The 15,503-nt window shown below is 38.6% G+C and overlaps 1 long non-coding RNA gene across 1 annotated transcript; it reads right to left on the minus strand.

The window, feature by feature from the left end:
• Positions 1-10,059: 10,059 nt before the first annotated feature.
• LOC113036881 (uncharacterized) lies at positions 10,060-10,530 on the minus strand. The gene is made up of 2 exons (XR_003274514.1): positions 10,313-10,530; positions 10,060-10,119 (listed from the first exon to the last, which is right to left on the minus strand). It is a non-coding gene; the product is annotated as an uncharacterized LOC113036881 (long non-coding RNA).
• Positions 10,531-15,503: the final 4,973 nt, after the last annotated feature.

Here is a 15,503-nt window from a genome sequence, read left to right on the forward strand (position 1 = left end):
TTGCCATGACATTTGTTTTATCATGGTCCCTTCAGAACAATGTTTAATAATCCCTCAACTTGTCATCTAGTGTCATTAACAGGTCACAGTTAATTTATCTGCACAACTATTCACAACTAATCCTTTATGCAATGCTTTAGTTTAAATGTTATTTATTTAAAACTGTCATTGAATACATTTTAAAACATCAGTAATAGATGTGACCTCATTGGAAGGTTTTACCTACTAAAAAAGTTTCACATTGTATTGTTAATAGCTCCCCTTATGTTTATGTGTTTCTAGAGTTCTCAATAACCTGTTTATGTCCACATACATTTCTGTCGCCAGGTAACATCAACTCAGTGCAACATAATACAACGTTATAATCAAAGATGCACTATGGGTTTAAAGTATCTCTGTGACAGTTTCATAAGCTTCAAGGTTTTATTTAAAGTTGATTTCATTTTTTTCCTTCAGCAAATATAAAATGCTAAATGCAGCTACTAAATCCTAGAGTGAAACCAGCACAGGTACCTCGATTTCATAGATGCAACAGCTTGCGTTATTAAAGTTAATGCTGTTTATGTTGGTCATTATTGGTTTATACACATGCATTACTTTCCTTAATTGCCATATTGAAACAGAGGGAGTCCAGCGTGATTAATTGTTTTCTGAAAAAAAAAAAAAGGACCTAACGCTCAAGAGCATGCATAGTTTAAACACACTTTGATCCAGTGAGCCACTTTTATGCAGCACCATTAAACATTAGCAGTGAGAGTCCAAAATGTTAATAAATTCACCAAAGTGCACATATTAACAATCATAACTTCATGTTTTAACAGATTGCATAATTTTACAGCACATCAGTGGCTTCCAAATGAGTGAAAAACATTTTAATTTCAGAACATTTTGCCAGCTTCGACCAAACAACGCTGTTTAACACTTGTTATTTTTGTGATTCGCTTAAGATGTTTTCTAACTGAATGAGAAGTCTTTTTATATTATATTTACAAAAGGCACTATTCTTCCATTTGTTCACAGTGAAGCAGCTCTCATCTGCTGTGTTCATGTGTTAGGAGTCCATGCAAAACAACCATTGCAACATTAAACATATCCCTCAGAAGACAATGAATGCATTTTTTTAACCACATTCCACACAAAGTATAATGTTACAGGCTTGCAAGGTGTTTCTTCCTACTGGTATTTAACACATCAAACAGCAGAACATCTCAGTTAAATGTATTTGTTATTAAAATGACTTAAAGGTCCTTACACCACAGTAGAAAATTATACATCTCTTTGAGATTTCTTGTTTAAAAAAATATGACAGACAAATGTAGAAGCAAGAGACACAGAACTTTCATCTAGATAAAAGCAGAAGATAATAACCGATTAAATGTTGCTTACAGTTTTACAAATTTGAGCTCATTAATCCTGGACATAAGGAAAGAAAATTCCTTCAAGGCTCCCTGACTAGCCTCATATTCTATGTAAAGTTACATTTATTGAGGTAGCAGTAGCTGGTAATATCTATGGTGTCTAAATGCTTGTACATCAAAGTTCCATATAATGTGGAGATGATAAAAGAAGAGAAGAAGCTTAAATTAAAATTATTAAATTAAATTATTGATACTTGTGATATTTTTCATGATGCTAAAAAATAAATAAATAGCAAAATAAACAGAGACAGCAAATAATATCCGCTTTCTTTTCATTGGGTAAATTATTATCTTTTATTCAGTCTTGACTTTTGTTGCTGACCTCCTGTTTGAGCCATGGGGTTGTAAGATATAATCCTGTGGCACAGGGCTTGAAATTTTAATCTTGCTTTGATGACTCTATTTTGCTGGTGCATCCACACAATAGGCTCACCTTCCTCTACCGTAGCAGAGAAAAAATGACTTTGCATGTCCGTGAACATACGGTCCAAATAGTGGCAGTTGTTTGTTCAGCTAACAGCTCTTTGAAAGTAGTTATTAGTCATAAAATGCTCCTTTGATATTTGCATGTGTGGTAACATTTTCAGTCCAATAGAGGTGTGATGGTTCCCAAGGAATGGCAGATTTATCCTCCCCTGCCAACATAACAGAGGCCCTATTTTCTTGTTCAGTGAAGTGGAAGTGGGTGGTTCAGCACTGTTTGCCAATGTAATACCAAACAGATCTTCTACAAACGCAATTAGAGCAGTGTTTGGTTCTGTTGTGCATAAAATTGATTGACAATTGGGAAGTAGCATTAGTCAGATGAATTTTGCAGTCTTCTGAGCGATTGTTTTCTTCAGAGAAGAAAGAAGAGGTATTCTTCCTGTGAAGGTGAAGACTTATCCTCAGAGCTGCAGGTTATTATGCTGAAAAATAATCTGCGAGTCCCCAGTGGTTTTAGATTTACAGGGCTGTTTGAGCCAATCCAAATATTCAACTTTTGCTCAATCATCTCACCCGAAAACCCAAAGAGAAAGACATTAGAATATGGTGACTTCATTTGTGAAAAATACATGCAAAATTATACATATTCTTAAAGACTAAAATACACATGAGCACACTGTAATGCAGAGCATTTTTATCTCAGTGCTCTCTGCTGCCCATCTCTCCTTCTTTCCACCATTCTTCACTGCATGATTTGCATTGCGTGAGCCTAGAAGCCCCCTACAGTGGGTCTCTTTGATGTCGGTCGGCAGATGGAAGTAGCGCATATACGTATAGTGATTGCTGTGAACCACAAGTGTACCCCCCGCTGCTCTGCTTTTCTTTTTTTTTCTGAGCTTAATCTCTGTATTATTATGTTAGATAAAAACAGTCTGTGCTGCAAATAGCAAAGACTGCTAAATAAAAAGCCAGATTTGTTAGAGAATTGTGTTTTCTTGGAGATTTTGAAAGCTTTGTTTCCCAAACATGAATGGATGGAGGATTAAATGTGGCTTTCTTTGTATTTAAAATTTGGAACTGATATCATCAATTTACCGTCAACGTGTTTTTGATGTTCTGGGGACCTGTTTATTCCGCCAACGATGGCTTTTTGGGAAGTTATTTTTCATGTCAAATTCATATTAATAAGCTATTAAGCCTTGTCAGAACTTAAACTTCTCTTCCCCAAACAACCTTGGGCTTCATTAACACTTTGAACCTTGGGTGTGTTTTCTTCTCGCTTCAGTGATTCTGCTTCAGTGGCATTTCAAACTTTTTCCGTTGTCCCTTTTGAGGCTCAATAAGATGACTAACCACTGAGAGTTGTGCAGGTTTAGTAAGAATAGTTCTGCTTGAATGACTGAGTGAGACATTATGTGTAATTCACATGCTAAAATGGGTTTTAATGATCTTTTTAATCAGAATTTGTCTAATGCGGTGTTCACAGCAGTAGAGAACATACACCACAGTGATCAGTAAAATCTCATAATCGCACATAAAAGTGTGATGGTCACTTTGCCAGTGACACTTGGATGCTTCAGCTCAGTTTCCGCTCCCCAAAGAAGATGGTGGTCATACTATTTCTGCCAACAAATTTAGATCTCCTGGTAATGTGAAACTTATCTCAAGTCAAATATTTGCCTTTAGATGCTGTCAAGGAGAGTAAAGAGCCAGGGGATGACGGGAGACAGCTCTCTCCAGCCCCTTCTGTTTGCTCAATACTCATGGGAAGTCCTGATACAGACAAGTCAATAATGGAGGAAGCGCCAAAGCAAATGTCTCCTCGGTGGATGAGGCTGGCCTGGCCAATGTCTGTTAGGGATCAGGATTTAGACATATATCTTAAAGGGCTTTTTTCTTCAATTCAGTTTGAATCAGTTTACTTGTATTTTTGGATTTCAACTTTTATCCAGTGTTTGAGTGCTCCTTAATCAATTGCACTGACTCTCTGAATGCCTGAAAACACAATTAGTGTGAGGCTTTCAATAAATGCAAAATCTGCATCTATTTGTTTGAGAGTTTTGAATGTAATTTTCACACAGTCTTATGCCACAGAGCCTCAGAGTTACACTGCTGGTCAGACAAAAAGGATGCACTCCCGGACTGAGCTCTTATCCCTGCACACGTACTGCACCTTAAACCTGTTTGTGCCACTCTTGACAACCAACTTATTCTCATTCCCAGTTTGTTAAAATAATTGGTTTGGTCTAAGATGTTGGCCTTACTGAGATATATGCACAATGTCTGTTGGTGCTCTGACAACTGTCCATGACAATGTTGGATGCAGAAAGTAAAAAGTCTCCAGACAGGTGGCATGTGTTTTTTCAGTTTTGATGAGACAATCCTTTATCTACTAGAAAAATACCTTTCTTGGAGCAAAACATCTTTATACTAGCATACAGAGACAGTCATTTCATTCTGATTCCCTTCACATAAATGTGTATTTTTTTTGTCTCGACAATGGCAGTCCCAGGTGTTGCAGACAGTGTATTTATTCAGCAATATGCTATTGTAAAGAGGAATGCTGAATGGGGATGGATGATCTCAAGTCTTGGCCCAGGAGACACAACAGCTCTAAAATGATCTACAAAGCATTTGATAAATCATTCATTGCGACCAGTGCATTTATTGATAGAGCACTCAGTCCTATAACACCCCAGACCAGATGATGACTTCATTTGTTGTGGCTGCTTTTAGGAAAAAGCTGTGATATTCTGCACAAAGAGCTATTTAGGCAGCGAAAGGCAGAATGGCTAACAGTTGCCCAGAGGTTGGGTTAAGGGATATAACTCTGTTAGTTCAGGGTGTTCCTCCATCATCTTTAAAATAAGACAGGACAAGAAGACGTGTATGGGAGTATCCACCTTAAAAGAGAGAATAGAAGAAGAGATATTGATTTATGGCCTCCTGCAGCTTTCCTCCCTCATTCATCATGCTGTCTGTGTGCACGCCGCCATCACTCCCCTGTAGGGAGCTTCTCTTCCTCAGCCAGCCACTCATCCACATGTCTGGGTAACAAGCAGTGTGCTCCACTCAGACCCCCAGCAACCCCCTCCAACCCCTTTTCCTCCACCGATTCACTGTCACACACACAGAGACGAACCATGACAGGATTACTCACAACACGCAGGGTTCTGAAACATGGCAGAGCTAGATATGTGCGGACGAATACCTCCTGTCACAGCACATCAAACAGCCTTTTGATTCCAAATTCATGAACAGAATTCTCTGTTTGTCAGCTAACATGTTTGAGGTCACGTTTCTCTTTGACAGACATTAATAGATGATGGAATTATTTTTTTTATGTTGTTATTCCGTCTGAAATAGTAGCTCGGGGGGGGGGTCGTACGTAATGCTGCTTTATCATCACTAATTGACACTGATTGTGGGTGGTTGTGCATGAGTGATTATTCAGTCAAAATGAACACAGCATAGAGGAGCGAGCATGACTAGAAGTCAACAAAGTTGTAAAATTTGTAGCATTTAATCAAACATTTTGTTGCCATGAACTTTTGACACAGTCTTCACACTCAGCAGCCTAACAGCGTGTCTCTTATGTTGCTTGTATCATTTTTGTCATTTTGCCACTCCTGAATGAAAGGCCAGCACATTCTCGAACCGGCAGGAAATTGGAGAGCCTCATAATTAGTCATGTTTTTACTTAGTCAAATTAAACTATGATCCACTATGAAGAAGGTGGGCCACTTTGCCACGAGTACAAAATGTGTCTCAGCCTCTTCCACTTATTCATAAAAGGGAAAATCTGGTCTGCCTGCACTGTGAGTGCATGATGTGGAAAGAATTTCCATTTGGTGTGAACCAATGACTGCAAGGCACTCACTATGTGCAAGTATGCTCCTACATCTGTGGATATATGCAGTAGAAACTACTATATCTGTTTACAGGTGTGAAATTAAACTGAACATCGGTGCATTGAAATTAAAGATGTATGTATTTGAAGTATGTTTTCTGTTTGCACTGAGATCTGAAGAAAGGGACTTGCATGGCCTGTCCATGGTTGTACTTCAGAAAAGACATCAGACAACATGTCTACAGACATGGAACAATCATACGGCACAGCAGACCACTGGCCTTGGAAAAGTGGAGCGACACTGAGCGGCTGGGTTATTTTTGACTTCCTTTTTGATTGAAGTATTGACCTTTTTAAGTCGTTACAATATTAAAACACCACTAACAGCCTGAGATATTATCTCTTGAATATAAAAATAAACTAAATACTCAAAGCTTTTTGATTTCTTTTTTTTGCTTCTTTCTGTTGTATTGCGTATTATGCTGATATTTGCACATGTGGCCTTTCACAGAGCAAGTTTGACTTCTGTGCACAGGTCTTAACAAGCCCTAGAAACAAGTGTCAGCTCCTTCATTATTCAACAAAACAAAGTGACAATTGCACCTGTGTGATACTGGCTCATCTCATCATGCTGAAGTAGTCTAATGCTAATTAGCACCGTTTCTCGCTGTGGGAGGTCTAAATAATTTAATTGCTCAACTCTGTTGCTACATTCAGAATGCTATTTTTCTAAAAGGATGCATTATTGTCTTGAATTTTAATGACCTCCTTCAGAAAGTCATACACTCTTATTGCTTTTTACTGCTGCGTTCTTTTTAAAAAAACATTTTGTGTGTCATTAATGCATTCAAAAACAGAGGTCTACAAAATGAGCCGTTTATGAATATTCAATAGAGGCTTTGCCCTTTTGAGAGAAAAAAAAAAGATGGCCTTTAGTGATGTACTGCCAAGGAAAAAAAGAGGGAGATTTCTCCAGGAATCTTATAACACTGGGCTACGTGGTGGGGTTTTTTGGACTTCTTTTCTTTGTCAAGATCTTGTTTTGAATCTAGAAAAGACAACATAATGATATGAAGCCAGAAACTACATTACAGTATGGTATTATTTTTTTCTCTCCAGTCACTGACAGAAACAAGAGTGTCATCTCAATTTGATCTTTCAGTTTGAGTAAGATCTTCCTTCACAGCAATGCCATTGGCTGGGGTCATCCTTCCTTCACCCATACAAGGGCTTCACGAAGTTGTGCAGCCTACCTCACCTAACATTACCATTGCCTCTCATCTTCCATGAATATTATCCTGCAGCATAGCAACAGCACATTCTCATTCTATTCCCTTTCCCTTCCTTCAAGGCCCTCACAAAGTCAACCCCAATTTATTCGCAAGGGATGGACTCATCATCACTCTGACCTGCCTCGCGAGCCGCTCTCTGCATAGGGATAACAGAGTCCTGCTGCTCATTCACATGCTGCTGTTCGCACTGTATTTCATATATCTTGACTAAGTCAAACCGATCCCTACTCAGTCAGAGAAAATTAAAAACAGCAACTGCATTTAGATGAATGGGTGTTAAATGCTCACAGTTGAATGGAATATCACATCACTTCAGTATTATTCTTTTTACCGGCTGATCTAATAATCCTGTTCTTCGGAAAACATTTTAAGTGCTGCTTTTATCAAATTACCCAAATAGCCCAGTCAGCCTAGTTTATGGTTGGATTTTACTTTCCTAGACTGAATTTGAATGTTTTGGGGTTGTTGTTTTTTTCAATCCTGTGAGCACAACAAAGGGAAATTTCCCTGACCCTTGTCATTGTGGGGTGAAGGCACAAATCCAAAAGCCAGATTTTTCAAAACGCTAACTCAGAAATATTTTTCATGGGTACATGCAGCTGGGACTAAGTGAGAAAAATGTGCTGTTTGTGTTTGGTTATATCCATCTCCTGTTTACTTACAATTTGCAATTTGCTGATGTGGCAGATGTGCCAGAAGAAATAATGGGTCAAAACAAATGTGCATAAAGACAGATCATTTATGTCCAATGTAACACAACATGTGCTTTGACTTTTAGTAATGCAAAGAAACCAGAGAGTTCAGACTTCTAACCATATGGGGATGGCGATGAAACCTGAACATTATGACCATCAATAATACACGAGGCTTTCTTGTTTTGCTTTCGTTTTCATTTTTGAACCGCATCCTAATATCTACATAAATATCTAACATTTCCAAGAACTCATCAGAGGCCAAAATACACACACGAAACTCATCTTTCCAAGAAGGAATAATATGTTTTGAATGTGAAAACTGAATTATCCTATTCTCTGCTTACTCATGCTGTGAGCATTGTCAGTTTTTGATATTTTACTATGAATGGTATCAACCTGGGCCAGCAGCTGCTGGTTTTGGATTTGCTGTGCTGCCTGACTGATTTCAAAGCAAGAAAGAGATTTTACTACCCTCCATCATGTCTGCCTATGTCAGTTTGGAAAGTTTCATGTCCTTCAAGAACAGTTCTAACTAATGAAGCCAAACTGAATCAGAGGCACCCAGGCTGCACAAATTGAGCAGAGGATCTTTTTCATCCCAGCTCATTCCAGGAACAAGTTCTTGTTAGAAAGTACTTTGAGATTTTCCCTGTGCACTGGATATTCTGCTTGCCATATTCATACTAATGCCATATTGAATATGTATATATGCGCTTTTAAAAGTGAAAATCTCGCAGTGGTTTGGAGCTTATAAAGTTTGGGCTGTATCTTAAAGCTAAACAGATATTGTTGTTAACAAATCATTTTCAAAGGTGTGCTTCGTATTCACCATGTCTTAGTTGTCTCCGAGTGATGGAGAGCATGTGTCTGTGACCACGCGTGCTGTTGCGTGCTCCAGATCACCCGCTGCAGGCGTGACCTTCCCTCTCTTGCTGCTTAACCTAATCAATTATGGTTCAGAACAGAGCCAAGGGAGAGGGGAGACAGAAAGCCCACGACCTTGTCAGAGCCCCGAGGAGACTGTGAATAATTCCCTTTGAGCCCCGTAAAGAAGGTTTTTCTGGCAGGGGGAGAAGAGTAAAGGTAGCTTGTTAAGCAAAGACGAAAGAAACTTAAAAATAAATAACATGGTAACAGGTAGAAAGCAAAGATCGGGAGCCACTAGATTATCTGAGGACCTGAGTCAAGTCAACTATCTGAGTTATGGACTGTCAAACAGTGAGAAACATTGAAATTACCCCAAGTATAGTGCCTTCACTTTACAGCAAGCTTCTTTGATCTCCATAAAGAGGATTAAAAATTTTTTTTAGATATGCCTCACATTTCATTTTTGTTTACAAGCGCAATTGTAAACAAAAATCAAATAATAATAATAGCAATGTGTTGATGTGACAGTACAGTTTTTGTGTTTCATTGTTACTGCTGTTTAGTGCTTATCGTTTTCTGATTGTTGTGACTTGACATAAGATTCTTTTGTATCTCTCTCCAAATTAGAAAATTTCTCATTTCTATTCAGAATATGAGTTCTTACTTGTGACGATGAAAGGCCTTAAGCTGTGCCAGATGTCTGCGACGCAACTCACTGACTTTTTTTTTTATTATTATGTTGGGCATGTACAACAGAAATATTGCTAACAGCTACTTAGCTTTAGTGGCTGTGCTTCACAAAAATTGATTTGAGGCTTTTATAAACACATAAAGACAGAGACACAGAAAATTGTTTTCATTTATCAATACAGTGACGTTTTGATGTTGATGCGGCTTAAAGCTCAGCAGCTGGGGGTCTCCTCTCATTTCTCTGCAGAGGCCTGAAAGTCACCCTGGCTGTCCACTGGTCTGCAGAGCTGCTCCTCAGACAAGTACAGTAATTAGAGAGTGTGTGTAGTAATATGGAAGCTTCCATAATGATTGATGCTTTCCTGATCAGCGGAGAAAGCCTTGCAATGCTAATAGGCTGAGGGGCTTCAGAAGAGGGGCTTCTATAAGAATACCAACTTCACTGATTTCTAAGAGCACTAACTTAGAGGATTAATCTTATCTTTTTTTCCTATTTAGCTCCTATGCTACCAGGATGCAATATGACAGAGTTTTTCTTTAACTGTAGCTTCTGTTAGCTTTTATTGTTAGTGTAAGTCAATTTAAGCTTTTATAGTCAGTGTAAGTCAATTTCGATGGTATCTATTTTTTCATACTGTCATACCCTCATGAAATTGATCCAATACTGTTTTTAAAACTGCCTTACTTTTAACAGATGCCCAGCTGATATCAGTCTGTTTACAGCCTCTCTTTCTTTACTGTATGTACAGAAGGTTAATCACTACTTGTAGCATTCCAGCCGGACTTTATTCAGACGATGCACTCAATGATCATTACGGATGGACCATGGTGGGGTATTCCAACCCATTTATTCACAAATTGCCATAGACACATCGTAAGAGCTGTAATCATAACATAAAACAAATAAACATTCACTTGATATAACCACGTTTCTGTTATGCTAATCAATTCACAGAAAAGGCACAGGAGGTGCTAGCATCAGCCTGCTAGATCGCTCATAAACTTATTAACAATCAAGTAATACATTTACAAATTGTCCGAAATGTAAACAACAAATACAACACACAAACATACCTGTTTGCCTTCCAGCTAGATGCTAATTTTAAGATGGATGGAAAACGATAACCTTCTCATTAATCCTTTCTGTGGCAAGCAGTTGCGGTACGATCTTCCTTCCCGGAAGTTGCCCGTTCCGAATTTCAAAATAAGAGTTTAATCTATATTATAAGGTATAATTCGTTCAGGGATTTAACTATTTGAAAAATATCAAATAAACAAATAATCTGGGTCATTTACACTACTACATGCCCTCCCACTGGTACAGCCTACAATATGATAGTTTGTCTTCACACTGCAAGTGGGAAATAAATCTCTGTGTGTGTATATCTCGTGTTTCATTAGCAAAACACAGAAAAAGTTTAGCTAAAAGTAGAGCTGGGCGATAGAACGATAACGATATGTATCGCGATATAACTTTTACTCGATAGAGAAATTAAGCTATCGCGATAGACCTCGCCGCTCTTGTCCTCTTAAAAAAAAAAAAAAAGGTCAGCCAATCCAAATTAAGCAGCGCAGAGCCGAACCAATCACAGCCGCAGCGTCACGTCGCGTGACTTGTTAAGTACAGCACAAGTGCCAAGCCGCACGTGTGTTTGTTTGGGAAACAGCCAGCGGGTAATGGAGCCAGCGCGTAATGGAGGAAATGAGTGTGCCGACTAGAAAAATCAACCGAGCGCGACCGAAGAGAAAACAGATGATGGTTCCAATGCCGGAGAGATTGTCGAACGGAAGAGCCATAGAAGTTCCGTAGTGTGAAGGTATTTCGGCTATTTCAAGTCTGACAAAAACAGAGTAGCGTGCACTGTAAATTGTGCCGAAAGCAAGTCTGGAAATACAATAAACTGGTGCATGCGTCACACTGTGCGCCACGATATTGTTTCGGTGAAATGAATTTCTACAATACTGTTACTGTTAATTCTACTCTCTGCAGTGTTTAAATGCTTACATATACACACAGTTACTGTCCCTCCACACATACGACTCGGTTCTGCTTCTATGCCCCAGCTTTGTTTACTTTTTCCCACCGAGGCTTCTAGACTTCTGATTGGCCAACATTTCTGCACGGTTAGGAATCTAGCGCCACCTGCTGCTTTGGCATGTTCATAGCAGCGTTTTCCTTCATTTCTGCCTTTATGTGTGGACGGGATTATTTTTTAAAACGAAAACGGAAAATCTCCGTTTTCAAAAATACCCGTGTACGTGTGGACGTAGCCTCAGTCTCTGACTGGAAGCGCTAATTCGTCATTCGGCTTTTGTCAGACTAAAGTAACTGTTAAAACTGTTTGAAAAGCTAAGCTATACAACAAGGAGAGATTGAGAATTTCCTTTTAGTTCTCAGTTTATTTGATATTGACAAAGGTTAGTCAGTTTTGTCTGTTCTTCTGTAAAACAAACTAAGATTTATTTTTAGAATTAATATTTTGTTTCTAAGTGGAATTGACAATTTAGTCTGTTTCGTTTGTTCTATTTTGAAACTTAAACGCTTTAGCGGCTGCCTTTTGTGTAGTTTGCAATATTTGCCTTTATTTATCTGAAAAAGTCTCATGTTCCTTAAGTACATCTACCCTGTTGAACTTATTATGGGAAATAAATATTTAAATAAAAACAAGCTGCTGATTATTTCACATTTTACTTGTGAGCAACGGCACATTTAAATCTTACAAATATAGTTATTTGGCTTATATCGTGATAGATATCGTTATCGCCTGAAATGAAAAAAACATATCGTGATATGAAAAAATCTCATATCGCCCAGCTCTAGCTAAAAGTGTAGTGGTTTATTGTGCTTTTCTTTCTATGCCACACAAGCTGCATTACAACATGTGGATAGTGCTACATTAACCAATGGATCTGATCTATACGATCATTGAGTATGTATGTAAATATTTTATTGTATATACACTGACTGGGCACATTATCAGGTACACCGTGCTCATACTGGATCCCCTTTTGCCTTCGGAACGTTTTTATTTCTTTTTCCATTAATTCAGCAAGGTGTTGAAAACATTCCTCAGAGATTTAGGCCCATATTGATATGATGCCATCATGCAGTTGCTGCAGATTTGTCAGCTGCACATCCAGACATTTCCTCTTCATCTCTGTAAACCCGAAAGATGGTTGTGCAGGAAAATCGCAGTGTATAATTCTATAAAGCATCTTGTGTGGCAATGTTCAAAGTTCTTCCCAATTAACCAATCATCTTAACCATGTCTAGCATGCGAAAATACATTACTGTCATATTATTATTAACATATTATATATGTGTTAACAATCCATTGGACAGGTGTAAAACAAAGTGACTTGTGACTGTTGCTCGACAGTCAGATGACACTTGTAACTGCAGCAAGCACATCAGTGGGCTGAATGGAGATGATGTGATGGCATAGCTAAAAGAAGTTATGTCAAGAAAAAGTAATTGGCAGTTTTTTGTCTCACCTTTTGTCCTTTATAACTTAACGTTCTCCCAAACAGGCACTGAAGCATTTTTCTTTTCCAGCACTCCTGGTACCCATCTTTCTGTCTCAGCACCTGTTCCACCCATAGAGACTGCTGCCTGCTTGCCAATATTGTGTAGTTCACTGCAGTACATTGTCAGAAAATCCCATCTCTGTATCAGTTTAAGAAATAGGGGTGTATGCATGTTTTTTGACAACACTGGAACTACCACAGCATCAGAATTTTTATAATAATTTATAACTTTTGGATGTTTGGATAATAAATGTCAGAGAAAGCACAGGTATTTTAAATCAGCAATGAAATCAGAAACGCATTTTATTGTTCATGTTCATGGTAGAGCATGTAGCATGTGGTAGACTAGCCTTGATAAAATGGCTTAATTGGGCCCGGCTGAGGCCAATTAGAAAGTGCTGCATGTGCCAGCCTAGGGCCACTAGGATGTTGACAAATCTGGCCACTGGGACATTTATTACTATTCGTATTTGTCTAAAAGCCAGCTGGAAATCTTATTCATTCATTTTTCTGCACAAACTGTGGGTAATACCAAATTGTTTCAAACAGGGGTGCAGTTGTTGTAACAGGAACTGCTTTACAGCAAAATTTTCAAGACAAAATTCAACTGAATTATAATATCCATGGTTCTGGTTCGTTAGCTGTCAAAACTTCAGTGTCATAGAGTAATAATATATGACACGTACATGTGAACAGCGAAAATCAGGCAATCATAAATGTTATTTTTATTTTGTTAAAAAAAAGATTTATTCATTCAGAACATGCAAGCACATTTCCTGCAATTCTTATTTCACACTCGGCCAGTTTCACACACAGTTACATCTGGAAGCTGCCCAGTGCAGCCACAGTCTGTGCTGAGATTAGTATTCAGGCCTCAAGAGAGTCATTGTAAAGGACACAGTAGTGGTTTGTGTTGCACAAATTTGTTTGGGTATTTCAACTTGCAACTTTTAATATCATTAGGCTTCGCCTACATCACCCGGGTTAAACATAATCATCTGTAATGGCTGCAGTGCACTCTACAAGATTTCTGCATTCTATTTCTATGGCACTTTAAAAAGGCTGGGCCAAATTATATGAGGTTATGTTTTACACAGCAGTTATTCATTTGAAATTGTTTTGCTGAAGGGTCGGGTGGTAATGCAACTTAGAGCCATTTCAACAGCTTGTCTCTGCATGAATTCTTGTCTTTAGAGCAGCTTATTACCTTTTCGCTGCTGTATTATAGCCTGGGGAGGGCAAAATGTTGAGTTGGCGTTACTATAAGACATGGTTCTAGAAGGTTTTTACATCCCCTACAGTCTAGTGGGTATTTCAAATCACCAAAGTGTCTTTTGAATAGACAAATGCAATAGCAAATCATGCAGAGTGATGCCGAATATAAAATTTGTTTTCATACGTGCACAAATATGCTGTCAAAAGATTTGTGTCCTCCCACTGTTCAGCTTTCCTCTTCTGCATTTTTGCTTTGTTTGATAGTATAACGTTCAGGAGCTACAGGCAAAACCTGATCCGAACCTAGATCTTAAACTGAGGCTGAGACGATAAAGTATGCATGTTCCCCTTACCAGCCTGACCCGAAGAGCTGCAAACTACTGAAAGAATTTCATTAGTAAATGTTTCAGCTGATGATTTAAGCCTCCCATTACATGAATTTCATAGGCTGTCAAAACACAGCAGAAGCTCAAACTGGTAACTGAGAAAAAGTATCAGAGTAAAACTCTGATGGAGACATCTCATTATTGTTTCACCTTATTACAGTTCATGCTTCTGTTGTCTCGACTGTTGAGACATCAGTTTGAGCTTCTGTTGGCTGATCAGTGGAGATTCCTACACAATTACTCCACAGAGGGGAACCCTGCTGTATGCTCTGTAGCCAGCTGAGTGAGCAGGACAACCTGCTGCCTTTCATATTAATTGGTGATAGCAGTTATGCCTGACCAGTGAAAGTACTGAAATACTTGGAGGTGCTTCTGTGAAAGTCGGCTGTTAGAGCTCTAAAACTAATGCTCCACTGAACATCACAGGGGGTCCTTCTTCCTGTGGCTAACCAGTTATACAATTCTTCCTCTTTCTGCTGAATTAGTATATTTTATAAAGCATTTTTGTTACAGAGATTGATGTTTAATTTTGGGGTTTTTTTTATTCTAATTAGCTTCTGCCAAGTCTAAGTATTAGAAACTGATTTTTAAAAAAATCACAGATAAAGATTAACGTTCTGTGAAGGGAGAATTTACTGAACTGCCACATCCAATGCATAATCCCAAAGTTGCACGAAAGACAACCATGTTTAAATAACAAACCGCATATGAACACTTTGTCATCAGGAAGTCAGTGAACATATGGTGAAATGGATGCGCCCTCCGCAGTTGGTTTACCTGCAATTTGCAGTCGAGCCTCCACACTGATTCCTGCAGCAGCCGATGGTAGCTTGTTTGTTTCTAAAACATCAATCATAGTCACCTCCTAATGACTTATTCATTAAGTTCTCCAAAACACACATCTAGATGATGAGACTGGAAGGAGCATGTTTCAAGACACACAGTTGCAGAGTCTGCAGTCAGCATTCTGTGGAATTAAAGCCACTATTAATCAATTTTAGCCGAGCTGGAACAGATCCCAGACGCATGATCCTAAGAGCAAAAGACTGAGAAATGTGCTCTGTGAGTTTCTGTGTGTGTGTGTTGTTGGTGTGTGAAAGAGACAGGGTGGAGGGAGTGCAAATTCAAATACTAAT

Source organism: Astatotilapia calliptera, chromosome 14 (assembly GCF_900246225.1).
Source record: "Astatotilapia calliptera chromosome 14, fAstCal1.2, whole genome shotgun sequence".
Taxonomy (NCBI): Eukaryota; Metazoa; Chordata; class Actinopteri; order Cichliformes; family Cichlidae; genus Astatotilapia; species Astatotilapia calliptera.